The following is a 14,285-nucleotide window of genomic DNA, read 5'->3' on the forward strand; positions in this document are numbered from 1 at the left end:
GCAGTGTGGAAATGGGTAGTTGAAGCCGCCTCTTGCTTTTACTTAGCTTTCACTCTGGTGATGAAGGCTAATGATTAGACAAGCAGTTTTAATAAAGTATGATGATGGCAAACAAAAACCTGTAGAAACCTCACAATTCACAATGAAATGTTACTCTATACTTTTTCTAACTATTTTGTACAAATAGAAGTAATGCACAAGACTGCCTTTTGATTTACCGTCCAATTTAATGGAGAACTCTTACTAATGAATATTGCTTGAGTTACTTCTGGCAGTTAACAAATATTACTTGTGTATTTGTTATAAAATTCACATCTATTCTAAGGAGTCCAACAGGATCCTGCAGATTTTATTCATGTATTTTTTTGTTTATATTGCAGATTTCTCTTGGATTTGGCTACAGTTTTATAGATCTTCTGCACTGTGTACAGGCACAGGTGAGTTAAAGTTTGAATCCTTTATGTTGGAATATGTTTATTTTTAAGCAAAATTAAATGTTTTTAATTGACTTAAAAATTAATAGGAAAATAAAATGAATACGAATAAAAACAAAATGTACATTTTTCTACATTTTTCTTTTATGATGAACGTTCTTTATGAATGTGTTGGAAATGATATTTAAAGGTAAGCTGGCCATATCTGTTTATTAGTGGTTATTATATATTTTCTGAAAGAGTTTATACCTATTGGATGAGTCGATTATAATTTAAATTTTAATTTTCTATCCTGGAAAAATGTTTGTATGTATTTATTTTTTCACAATGCCTTTATTTATTTTTTATTTTTGTGTGATGCTGAGAATCAAACCTAGTGCCTCACACATGCTATATAAGCACTCTACCACTGAGATACAACCCTAGCCCTATATTTATTTTTATTTATAAAATATTTGAGTAGTAGTGTTTTTCACTTCTTACCAAAGTAGTATAAATGAATAGAAATGTTAATATAAATTTTGGCTATAAAACATAGAGTCAGAATTTTTTGTACAATCAATCAGAAATATCTCCTTAGTCACTCCTTATCACACAATCTAGATTTATTTTTATCATAATATTTATTCATACTTGACACATTCATCATTACTTATTTCTTTACTTATAGCTTGGACTCCTAGAATATAAGCACTACAAACATTTGGACCATTTCCTCTTGTTCAAAGCAGCTTCCCTAAGTCCTTAGGACAGTTCCTGATTTATAGTAAAGATAGAATGAATGTCTGTTAAAATAATTATGTGGTAATAAATATCAAGAATTTATTTATATTCAGAGTCTTTGAAATCTGCATCTGTAAATACAAATTAGAAATAGCTCCTTGTGTTTGTTTCTAGTTCGGAAATTAGCTTACACAGTATATTTAAGACTCTGAAATTTTATGAAAAATTAGCTGTGTTAGATATTTTATTTATTCAAATATGCTTAATCAGGGAAGAATTAAAGGCTAACTCTTCCAGTTTTACATTTATTTTGTTACTATCATGAGAAAGTTACATAGTCAAGGAAAGGAAAACCCCGAAGGTGTGACAATTTCACACCATCTTAATCGGTTGGCTATGTTTTGTGTATCTATATAGAACAAAGTAGATTTGAAAGGTATCTACTCAAGCATTCCAAGATATTAGTTGCTGTTTCTAATTTTCTTGTCTCTAGTTTTCTGATCTCTCTAATCTTGTTTAGGCATTTACCTCTCCTTCTACTTCCATGATTTTTCATTTATAAAAAGAACTAAGTATGACCTTAACAGTTTTTTTCAATGTAAAATTTTAAAAATGTATAACCATTTCATTTTTTAATTCACATCTCTTTTACAAGTACACTTGGTAGATATTCTACTGTTGATACTAATAACAACAACTATTATTTATTGCTCTCTTACTGTGTGCCAGGCATTATGTAAATGCTTTTCAGTTATCTTCAGAATAGCAGATAAGGAAATTGAAGCTATGAGAGGTTAAGTGACTTTTCCAAGGTCACATCAAGTAAGTGGCTGTTTGCGACTCCAAAGACCTTGATTTTAACTACTGAGCTTCATTTCCTGCCTAAATATAGCCCTGATTACAGGTGTATTTGTGGCAGTAAGTGTAATATATAAAAATTATATTCACATTGAAAACTTTGAAATCAATTTAGAAATCAAACATTATTTTATTTATACTCCATTAGCAGGTCTTAACTTTTAACCTTTATTTCAAACTGTGAAACATGGTAACATTTTCAATATCTACCTCAAAAATATAAAGTTCCACTCAGGAACTTTTTTAGACTCACCTTTTAGGGTCAGTAGTATGGGGTTTACATTCCTTTTTTCATTGTAATCATGCTATATTTTGAACCATCATTCTTTCTCTTTTGTAATATTAGAAATTTTAGGTTACAGGTGGTATCTGTGGTTCACTGGATGAATCATCTTCACTGCAAAGAATAGATTGTTGGAAAATAATGACTATAGAACCTGTATCTTAAAAATTATGATAATTTATACCTCTGGGGAAATATTTTTCAATTATTTAAGAAAAGAAGTGGTATAGTCTTGAGATTAGAGCAGACTTGGTTCGAATAGAACTTTAGCTTCTCTGATTTAGTTCATTTTCCAGACTGAGTAGGACACATTTTATAAAAATATTGTGGGTCTTAAATGTGTATGGTGTTTTGGATAAAATGTTCTTGAGGGCAACTTTGTTGAATACACCTTCAGAATTTTATTCAGAAGCATGATTAATTATATTTTTGCAGACTTTCCAAAGGAGTTGTATCTGTGAGCATAAATGCAAATTCCAGAGTTGAATATATGGAAAAGGGAATTCTGTAGTTTGAATTAAAAAGGCAAAATTCATTTAACAAACAAAACTATGCTTTTTAATCTATAGCTAGGTCAATATTTCCATTCCAGCTTCACATTTTAAGCATTCTTAAAGGCAGCCAATAAAATTTACTTGGCATTGATAATCAAAACAGGAATAAGAGTTAGATAAATCTGCCTGACAATATAGCCTTGAAATGTAATTTTCCCTTCACTATGGAAAGTTGAGCTCACTGTGAATTTATATGGATTTTAGATTTATTTATAAGTTTATTTTCTTTATACTGGAAGATTTGAGGTAGAAGGATAGGGTAAAGGTGGGCAGGTGAAGAATTATTCACACATACTTAGGTATAACCCAGTTCTTCAGTACTAACATGGAGAGAAGTTCTCTATGATATGGTAAAGCATAATATATTTCACAGGGTGCTAATACACTCAGTTGTTACATACTAAATGCAGAGTACTAAAACTTAAATTAAGCACATCAAAGCATAAAAGAAAATCTGTACATATTGGATATGACATTGTTGAAAGTACATTTCAAATGAGTATTTGTTGACTTTTGAATCCTTTCTTCAAAGGTATAAGAAGAGGTATACCTGCTTTTAACTGAGAGATGGACAGCTTGATTTGAACTATAGCTATCAGGCTTTGAACACTATCTACTGAAAATCAACACTAATTTAAATTAAATGTAGAATATTTAAATATGTGTTATATATGTGTGTGTATGTGTGTGTGCATATATATACATACACACGTATTTGTTTGTTTACACACACACACATTTGCTTTAGGCAAAATCTGCCCATGTTGGATTGTATCACTACTTTTGTGGTATTTCCTTCAGATGACAACATGTTAGGCATGACGATCTACAGGATAGGTTTTTTGACAACTGACAAAAAGCCCCAATCATTTCACTATTCAGAATATAATCCCAGTCCAGTCTTACAGTGTAGACATCTCTGCATTTAATATGTAGAATGGATTGCTGAACTCACTGTTAGGTGGAAATTACTTTCTGATGGATGTTATTGACACAAAGCTATCAATCGAAAACCATTTGACAGTTCAGTTTTTAAAGCAGTTTTGCCATGTTCCTCTGCTTTTCTTTCTTCTTCTTTTTCCCCCCAACACCTACAGTAGTATGAACAATTTGGCTTAGTTTCCCTGTTAAACTAAGTTCATTCAACACCATAATCCTCCTTACTGTCTTTCCATTCCTTTTCCCTTTGGCCATTCCTCGATTAGCTATCCCTCCTTCCTTCCAGTCCTCTTTTCAGAGACGCCCATTATTTTATTCTTGTAGCCTAAGTGCTGTGGGAACCATAAAGAAGAATTACCAAAAATTATTAGACAGGAATATCAGTATTAAGTTTGTATGTTTATTTCCTTATTTCCTTGTTAATGTTTCTGTGTTGAATTTGGGTTTTCTGATTGCGTGCATGTGTGAGTGTGTGTGTGTGTGTGTGTGTGTGTAAGAGAAAGAGACAGAGAAAGACATGCTGCCGATTTAGTGCTAATAAGCATGCACTCTACCGCTGCATGTTCAATTTTTTATTTGTTTTGTGGTTTCAGAACTATCCATCAAATCCTATTCATAGCCTTATTCCAGCCATATGAGTAAAGGATATAGCAATAACAACAACAGAATTCAGTCTGTAATAAGTAAGTGTGTGTTTATGTAGTACACAGTGCTTTCAGAATGTGCCCTTGGGAAGGCCCATACTTCTTAAGGTAGGTGTGTTATGCTTAGTGAGATTGAGCCATCACAAAATCTAGGCGGTCTTCATTTAGAATGACTTTGGTATTATCATATGGACAGACAAGCAAAAACGGAATTAGTATGCATATATCCATTGTTGAAAAATACACTAGAAACATGGGAAACCCTGATTTTTTCTAGTTAATTTAAATTCTGGAATAACAAATTTTATAGTCAGTAATATAAAAACTCATTTTTTAAATAAAATGCATAAGGTTGTCATTTTTGGAGTGTAAGAGAATAGTCACTTTTGATCTACTTTAAAAAGTGAGAGCAGCTTTTTTTATATTGGTATTTTGAAAGTATGACTTGTGTTGGCATAGCTGGTATTTGAAAGCAATCAACAAGGAAAGTATAAACACTTTATATCTTATGGATCTTTTGAGTTACCATGTCTCTGAGGGTACAGCCTTTGTGTCTATCTCCTCTGAGTAATTTAGGGTGGGCCCTAATTCTCAGTTGTGCTTTAATGCACTAGAGAACAAGAGCATTTATGCTTGAGAATGCAAGAATAGTTTGCAAATTGTTGATAAAAGGTGTATTCAGACTTGTGTATTCTATTTATCAAGATGGTAGAATGTGTTTGTAGCTTTGGGAGAAGGTCTGTGATGAGTAGGATTTCACATAAATGTTACCCCAGTAACTTTCAAAACACTTGGCATTTGGTTTGGGTCAGTTAGTAGGCCTTTTAGCTATGCTGTTCACTTCCCCTTGGAAGGAAAGTGACAGATATATGTTATTCTAGGCAGGTGCAGAATTTGAGTCAGCAGACCTTGGCAGAATCCCCATAAAGGTAAAATGGCAAATAAAATAAGGCTGCTACCTTATTTTTGAAGATCAAATCTGTATATGTCATTCCCAAATGTTTACAACATTTAGATATAAGGAATAAATTAAGAATTAAACATTTATTTATAAAATTAAGTCGATTTTTTTGTTTTTGCTGTGATTCTTTTGGGCATCAAGATATAGGTATTTCCATTGTGACTTTTGTTGCTAGCTTGAGATTTGGTATAACTGAAGAAGACCAGCAAAGTTAACAGTAAGTTTTACAAATTGTGATTTTAACTTAATTTCCTGTAGCAAGTTGTCTAAGCATCATCTGCTGTTTCATGAATGATTCATGGGTGTCTGCAATCAATGGAAATGGATTTTTTGGCCTCATCACAACTACATCTCTGCCCCCCCCCCCGCCAAAAAAAAAAAGGCAAGGAATGAATAAAAGAGGTATATAGCATTGACTAAGTGTATGCTATAACTAAGCGGGGAGTCAGTCACATACTGCAAATGTATGTAGAACAATTTTGTTTCCCATCCAAGTACTAACCAGGACCGACCCTGCTTATCTTCCGAGATCAGACGAGATAAGGCGTGTTCAGGGTCAGGGTGGTATGGCCGTATACTGTAGAAAAATTTTGGAGGACTTTTTAACTACCTGTTTCCATGTAGGTTTGCTTTTGTGGTGCCATAGTTACAGAATTGTTTGCTTTCCCTGCTTTTTTTAGAAAAGCAGAGCTAATGAATTTGAGGACTGTCTTTGCTTTAAACCAACAGTTTGGGCCTTTTTGGTGTCATTATATAAATTTCATAAGCAAAAGTTATACTTAAAGTTCGTAGTTTTTAACCTAAAGGACTGATAATTTGTTACCTATAAGCATCATACATTCCTCAGGGCCTGGGATGAGGCAGAACATCATGGCAGAAGTATGTGGTCGTGGAAAGCTGCTGAGAACATGGCATTAGAAAGCAGAAAGGAGGGGCTGGGGATGTGGCTCAAGCGGTAGCACGCTCGCCTGGCATGCGTGCGGCCCGGGTTCGATCCTCAGCACCACATACCAACAAAGATGTTGTGTCCACCGAGAACTAAAAAATAAATATTAAAAATTCTCTCTCTCTTCTCTCTCTCTCTTTAAAAAAAAGAAAACAGAAAGGAAGCTCTGCTAAATAAGGACAAAATATGTACCCCAAAGGCACAGCCCCAGGGACCCACCTTCTTCAACCACATTCTACCTGCCTATAGTTACCCCTCAGTTAATCCCTACCAGGAATTAATTCACTGATTGGGTTAAGACTCTCATAACCCAATCGTTACACCTCTAAATTTTCTTTCATTGTCTCACACATGAGTTTTTGGGGACATGTCACATCTAAACCATAACAATGTAAGTTGCAAATTCATTTTAACATATTCTAGATGCAAAGCATTATTACTAAACCATAATGTGTATGTATTATGTCAAAAATTATGTCTTAATTTTCTTCCTTGATTGATTGATACTGGTAATTGAACTGAGGGGTGCTCTACCACTGAGCTACATTTCCAGATCTTTTTATTATTTATTTGGACACAGGACCTTAGGGCCTTGAAAAGTTTCTGAGATGGGCCTTGAGCATGTGAATCTCCTGCCTCCTCCTGAATCTGTGCCTGGCTTCCTCCTTATTTTTAAAGAAAGAAAAATAAAATCCCTTACCCTCTTAGGTGACAGTGGCTTATCACCAGAGCTGTTCAGTTGCCGAGCCAAACGTTGGCTACAGTGCAGACCATAGTCCTCATAGATGCTCTGCCCAGAGTGGTTGTCTGCAGGACCCTGTCAGGAATAGGACCTCCACATCAAGAGCCACCCTTACTTTTTGGTCCTTTGCATTTTAGGGGTAGCAAATACCAGTAAATCTGGTATCTTTGGTTTATTTTTGTACTTCAGTTTCCTTGAATTAAGTCTTTATTTTGGTTTAAGTCTTGTTGATTAAGGATCCTTTTTCCCACTAAAATTCAAGGACTGATTATGAAAATAACATACCTGATCATTTTTTTATATATTGCATCAAGGTTTCATGAGGTAGTTAAAATGTTCACAAATGTTTTGAAGCAGAGATAAATATAGGTTAACGAGAAAAGCAGAGAAAGAAAAAAAGACAAACATTTACTATTACTTTTGGCAAGGTGCCATCCTTTGCTTTAAACTGGATAAATTCCTAGTGTTAGAGAGTGAAGTATGTTCATATTGTGTCTAAATTTTCTTTGAAGTTGAAACTGAACCCCTTTATTTTGAAGACTTTGCCATTTATATACTGGTCTATAGTGAATATGATATAGCAACATAGAACTTTGTCTTATAACTTTTCTGCTTGTAGTTGAATCCTGATACAATTATAAAGTCATGTTGTGCGTTCTTCTATGTTAGTTAAGTGGGAAAAGGGATTCTGATTTCTGAAAAGGAAAGTTTTGATTGGATGATCCCATCAGATATTGCAAAATGATCTTTAGCAGAACAACATGCTGCCAAGAAAGAAATCAGGGATGTGAAGGAAACTAAGTGGAAACAAATTACTTGCTTAAAATGATTTTCCCTATATAGAGCAACTCATCATTTAATGATTTTTTCATTATTTACAGAACATTGTTATACATTATAGCTATCCATAATACATATAAAACTAACTCCTTGGTATTCTTTAAAATAACATTACTGTGTTACCAAAGATTAATAATGATGATGAAACCACAAATGGGTAGAAAGTAGGACACAAATACAACATTAACATGCTTAAGTCATCTTATAAAAGGTACAATGTACTTAACTTTGACTAAAATTGGTAGGCTAATCAACAATGTAGTTTTAGTTTGGAAACCTGAATAGAAAGCAAGTATTATCAGTCCTCTTATTATATTGTTAGTACAACAGTGTGATTGCATTATTTCAATCAGAACACAAATGGAATAGAAAATTCTTAGCATTGAAAGATCTCTTATAGTTGCTAGCATGCATATTGTGCTTATCTCTAACCAGGTAGTAGTCTCAGCCCTTTTCATATTAATTCAGATAATCCCCTAAAGATGCCCACTTTGAAGTTGAGGAAACGAACTGAGATGTTAAGTCACCCATCCAATGATGCACATCTAATTTAGTTAGCTAGTTAGAGAATGAATGGGGATTCAAATGTAGTCCATCATTTGTAGTTTGGCTTTTGAAACTTTCTCTTAAACAACAAACAAACAAACAACAACAAAAAACCCAGACTAACAAAGTTTACCCCAAAGGACAACTAATTTCCAAACAAAGTGTGTGTGTGTGTGTGTGTGTGTGTGTGTGTGTGTATTTTTCCAGTTGTAGTTGGACACAATACCTTTATTTTATTTATTTATTTTTATGTGGCACTGAGGATCGAACCCAGAGCTTTGCGCATGCTAGGAGAGTGCTCTACTGCTGAGCCACAACCCCAGCCCTCAAAATAAAGTTTTAAGTTGACTTTCTAAGTGTAGGTAAGAATATGACAAAATTTATCATTGTGTATGCTCTTCCTTCTCCTCTAGTTCATAAGCCCATGTCATTGTGGCTGCTAGCAAGTAAGAAAGTCTATGAACCCAATACGTTGCAGTTTAGAACAGAAATTATAATCTGCCATTAATTAATAAAGGGTAATGCAGGTCACAGAACTATTAAGTTATTCCTTGGCTTCAAATGAAGCCACCCAAATAATGCATTCAGTGGAATTTATGCTTAGCTTTTCTATTAACACAGTAATTTTGTTTTGAAAGATGGAAAAGGAAGCTATTCCACTTTCTTTTTCACATTCCTTTCTTTAAAAATAACATTAAATTTTACACAATTACAAAAAAATTCACAGATGAATGTTCTGGATTCCTATAATCAGAAACCTAAATAGGACCTTTTCACACAATGAGAAGAGAATTAATTCAAGAGCAAATTTCAGTATTTATTTAGAAAATATTACATTCTAAGAGTGACCAGAGAACCCTTTCAATTACTTCACTTTAGAAAAATTTAATGTATCTTCAACTGTTTTTATTGCATTTTGATTATATTACAGATAATCATGTCTTAACGGACATAGGTTTTACATTTTTATAAAACGTAAAAAAAAAAAAAAATAATCAGGCTACCCTCAACTGGGTGTGGTGACACATACCTCTAATCCTAGTGATTTGGAAGGCTGAGTCAGGAGGACCTCAAGTATGAGGCCAGTCTCAGCATGTTGGTGAGACCCTCAGCAACCTATCAAGAACTTGTTTCAAAATTATAAAGTAAATAAAATTATAAAGTAAATAAAATAATACAGACTAGGGATATAGCTCAATGTTAAAGGGCTCCTGGATTCAAATCCCCAGTATAAATAAATAAATAAGGCCACCTTTCCTTTGAGGTTTCCTCAATTTTAGTTTTTATTTCTTGATATACATGAGAAATTACTGCTGTTATATGGAATAAATGCAAATTTATTCTGGTTGCTTATGACTTTTGTGTTATAATTAATAGTATTTGTCACGAATGCAAAAAGGTTTGTTTAATGTAGGTCCAACACTCTAACTTGTTGGCACAGGAAACAACTTCTTTAACAAGACTCCTAAAGTGCAAGAAATAAAAAAAAATCAATAAGTATGATGGCATCAAATTAGAAAGCTTCTCTATAGCAAAGAAAACAATTAAAAACATGAATAGAGTGCCTGTAGAATGGGAGACGATTTTTGCCACCTGCTCCTCAGGTAGGGCATTAATATCCACAATATACAAAGAACTCAAAAAACTTAACACTAAAACCCCCAAATAACCCAATTAATAAATGGGCAAAAGAACTAAACAAACACTTCTCAAAAAAGGAAACATAAATGGTCAATGAATACATGAAAAAAATGTTCAATATCTCTAGCAATTAGGGAATGTAAATCAAAACTACAATGAGATTTCATCTCACTTCAGTCAAAATGGCAATTATCAAGAATATAAATAATAAATGTGGGAAAAAGATACATTCATATATTGTTGGTGGGACTGCAAATTAGTGCAACCATTCTGGAAGGTAGTATAGAGATTGCTCAAAAACTTAAGAATGGAACCACCATTTGACCCAGTTATTCCACTCCTCCCTCTCTCTCTCTCTCTCTCTCTATATATATATATATATACATATATATACACACATACACATACACGTACATATATACACACACACACTCTCACACACAAAGGATTTAAAATCAGCGCACTCCAGTGATGCAGCTACATCAATGTTTATAGCAACTCAATTCACAATAGCCAAGCTGTGGAACCAACCTAGGTGCTTTTAAACAGATGATAAAGAAAAGAGGTATGTGTACATGGAGTATTACTCAGTGATTAAAAAAAAAGAAATTATGTCATTTATCAGTAAATAGAAGGAACTGGAGACAATTTTGCTAAGTGAAATAAGCTGTCCCCAGAAGCCAAGGTGGAATGTTTTCTCTCATATGTAAAAGCTAATCCAAAATAAGGGCAGGGTTTCATCAAAAGGGGGGGAAGATCAGTAGAGTGAAAAAAGAGATTGAGGGAGAGGAAGAAGAGACAGGAAAAGGGAAGTACAGTGGAATAAATCTGACCAAACTTTCATGTGTACATACATGAGTATAGCATAGTGAATTCCAATGACAAATATAGTCACAAGATACTAATTAAAAACAAAACTATAAAGAAATTGCCAAAAGATGAGTAGAGGGAGGGAGCTAGGGGTAGGAGGCAAGTGCTGAGAACTGAATTAGAGCAAATTATGTTCCATGCTTTTGTGATTATGTCGAAATGTATCCTAGATTCCTCTGAAAACTTGGAATGGAACCACTATTATGACTCATCATCCTACTCCTCAGTATATACCCAAAGGACTTAAAGTCATCATACTACAGTGATGCAGCCCCATCAATATTTATAGCAGCTCAATTTGCAATAGCTAAGCTATGGAACCAACCTAGGTGCCCTTAAATAGATGAATGGATAAGGAAAATGTGGTGTATATACACAGTGGAATATTACTTGCCCATAAAAAACAATGATTTTATGACTTTTGCTGGTAAATGAATGAATCTGAAGACTATCATGCTAAGTGAAATAAGCCAATCCCCCAAAACCAAAGACCAGATGTTCTATCTGATATGCAGATGCTAACACACAATAAAGGGGAATAGAGAGGGAAGAATAGAAGTTCATTGAATTAGACCAAGGGGAATGAGGGAAGGGAGGAGAGGTGGGAATAGGAAGACAGTGGAATGAATTGGACACAACTTTCCTATATTCATAGATGAATATACGACCAGTGAAACTCCACATCGCGTACAACCCCAAGAATGGAATCCTAATTAGAATAAGTTAAACTCCATGTATGTATAACATGTCAAAATATACTCTATTGTCCTATATATCTAAAAAGAACAAATAAAAAATGTGTCGTAATGTTCTATGTAACTAAAAAGAATCAATACAAAGAGTGTCCTTTCTCTCTTAAAGCAATTTTGAAAACATTTATGCAGTAAAGTTATAATTTAATCAATACTGTGAAGTAGGCTCCCAGTGTTTCATTAATTCATACTCTTTCTAAAATAACTGGTTAAGTCTAGCTTTAAATTTTTGATTTTTGAATCCTTATATTGTAACTCAGGGTTGCACAATCACTAGGAATGTTTATTTCGTATACATTCTGTTAAGAGCTTGACTATATTCTTCTAAACAAAGTATGAAAAAGTGTTTTATAAGTTAGAATACAGAGCTTCATAAATGCATTTCATATAGTCTCCATTTGAAGAACACCTTTAGTAAGTTGGTTAGGCACAAAGCACTAAAAATCATTACAAAGGTAAGGTTGGTATAAGAGCATGTCCTTTTTGCAAGTCGTCAGTGCAGGTGCATGAGATGGAACAGTTGAGAAGACCCAGTTGGAGCATCTGATGTGACGCCCACCTTGAGGCCCCCCTCTGATCACCAGCTTCAGTCTGGTTCACACTTTCTGCTTAGATTCCTCTTCCCTAGACATCTGTTCTCGCTTCTAGTACATGGTCTTGTTGTCTTGAGATAATTCACATAAAGCACTTAGAACAACACACAGAACTGTTTAAAAATCCGTTTTACCTTTCTCGTTCTCCTCCCTCTCCTCCTCTGTTTCCCATCTCCGATTCCTGTCCCTCCTCCAAGTCGTGTCACATCCTGAGAATCCCAGATGACCCCTCAGCAGCAGGAGCAGTTCCCAGTTGGCTCTTCAGCCCTTCAAGCACTCCGCTCTACCTGACCTCCCTGCCTCCTTTCTCTCTCGTCTGTCTCTTCTTTTCTTCTTTCTCTTTCTCTTTTCCTTCCTTCCTTCTTCCTCCTTCCTTCCCTCCATTTCTTCCTTCTTTCCTTTCTTCCTTCCTTCTTCTATGTTGTACCTTAAATGTCTTAACTTGTGCTGCCAGTGGATTGAAGCAAGGATTCTCTCCTGAGTACCAACCTGATAGTCTGTTGAAACTCTTTCAGTGAAACACGCACTCCTACCACACACCTGTAATGACTCAGAAAAGGTCACTCACAACTTAGCTACAGAGTGATCTTCAACTATCTGATTATGCAGTTTGGTAGCAGACACAGGGAGATGGGAGATAGTGACTTTAATAAGAGTCTTGAGGTTCCTCTCCCATTATATTCTTTCTTTTCCAGATCTCTAAAGCCAAATGAATGAGATCTAAATACCTTCCAAGAGTGATGTTCTACACCTAAAAAATAAATTTTCTCCATCTCTCTCTTAAAAATCGCCAATTATTTCTACTTAGTTTTCTTTTATTGTATGTTTCCTTTGTGATTACTTTCTCACCCCTTTCTGTTTACACTCGGTCAATCTTCTTTTTTACGGCATGAAAGAGATAAGAAAGAAAATTGCACCTAACTAGGGCTGTGCACAAATCCTTCTATGGGAGCACAGTCCAGAGATTCTGAGGGTAAGAGCATAAAAAGAACTTAAGAAGTGGTTACTACTATCACTTTATAGACTACCACAGATTACCCTTTGGATCGTAAGCCCCTGTCATTGACTCTCTGGTGCACCTTTCTGTTTCCCAGAGGTGTCGTCATTGTCAGCAGTCAGCTGGTTGAGAGGAGAGGGTGATTTTTTTTTTTTTAATTGAAGGGACACCAATAAAAAATACAGAAAAAAATAAAATCGAGGAGACTGTCATTCATTTATTCAAGAGGAGTGCTTTCCAACATTTCTAAATTTATCATAGTAACCTTGGAAGAAAGGGAAAGAAAAACTACTTGGGCAGTCACCAGATAAATAAAGCTAATATTATTGTTTTGACCTATTATCAGTAAATGCTATTTGAGCAGTATAGTTTTTAATTTAGAATGTTTGCCAGGTAGACAACATAAAATACCTCTTTTACTAGTTGTGTTACCAGTTACTATAGTAAATGAAAATTAAAGCCCCAGTTCCTCAGATCTTTGTGTTTTACATTAGAAAAGCACACAGGAACCAGATAGTCATAAGGCTAGTGGGAAGTTCACTGACTTGGTCCTAGACCTGGAGCTATGTGACCTTGTGTAAGTTGTCTTCTTCCTGCAATTGATATCAAAATTTGAAAGATTGCATATAGAAGTCCATTGTGTCTCTGCACTAAAAAAAAAAAAAAAGTCCATTGTGACTCAGCACTCTGATCTAAAAACTCATCAGTGGCCATTTATTTTTATTTTTTTCATTTATTTTATTTTTATTTTGTAATTTTTTTTAGTTGTAGATGGACACTTTTATTTATTTTTATGGGTTGCTGAGGATCAAACCCAGTGCCTCATTCATGTGAGGCAAGTGTTCCACCCCGAGCTACAACCCCAGCCAATCAGTGACCATTTTAAATGATTCCTTTTATTAGTACAAATAAACATGTCCACTTTGAAAGCTGAGGGAAAAAAGATAGTGTGGTTTAGCTGG

General features: G+C 34.5%; 1 protein-coding gene across 1 annotated transcript in view; it reads left to right on the forward strand.

Annotated features, from left to right (window-relative positions):
• Positions 1-376: 376 nt before the first annotated feature.
• LOC308631644 (voltage-dependent T-type calcium channel subunit alpha-1I-like) overlaps positions 377-14,285 on the forward strand; it is a 174,668-nt gene continuing 160,759 nt past the window's right edge. Inside the window, 1 exon segment of the mRNA XM_081263025.1 lies at positions 377-437. The gene's annotated coding sequence lies outside the window, so the exon portion shown is untranslated.

The sequence above is a fragment of the Spermophilus citellus genome (genome assembly GCF_964194105.1).
Source record: "Spermophilus citellus genome assembly, chromosome: 12".
Lineage (NCBI taxonomy): Eukaryota > Metazoa > Chordata > Mammalia > Rodentia > Sciuridae > Spermophilus > Spermophilus citellus.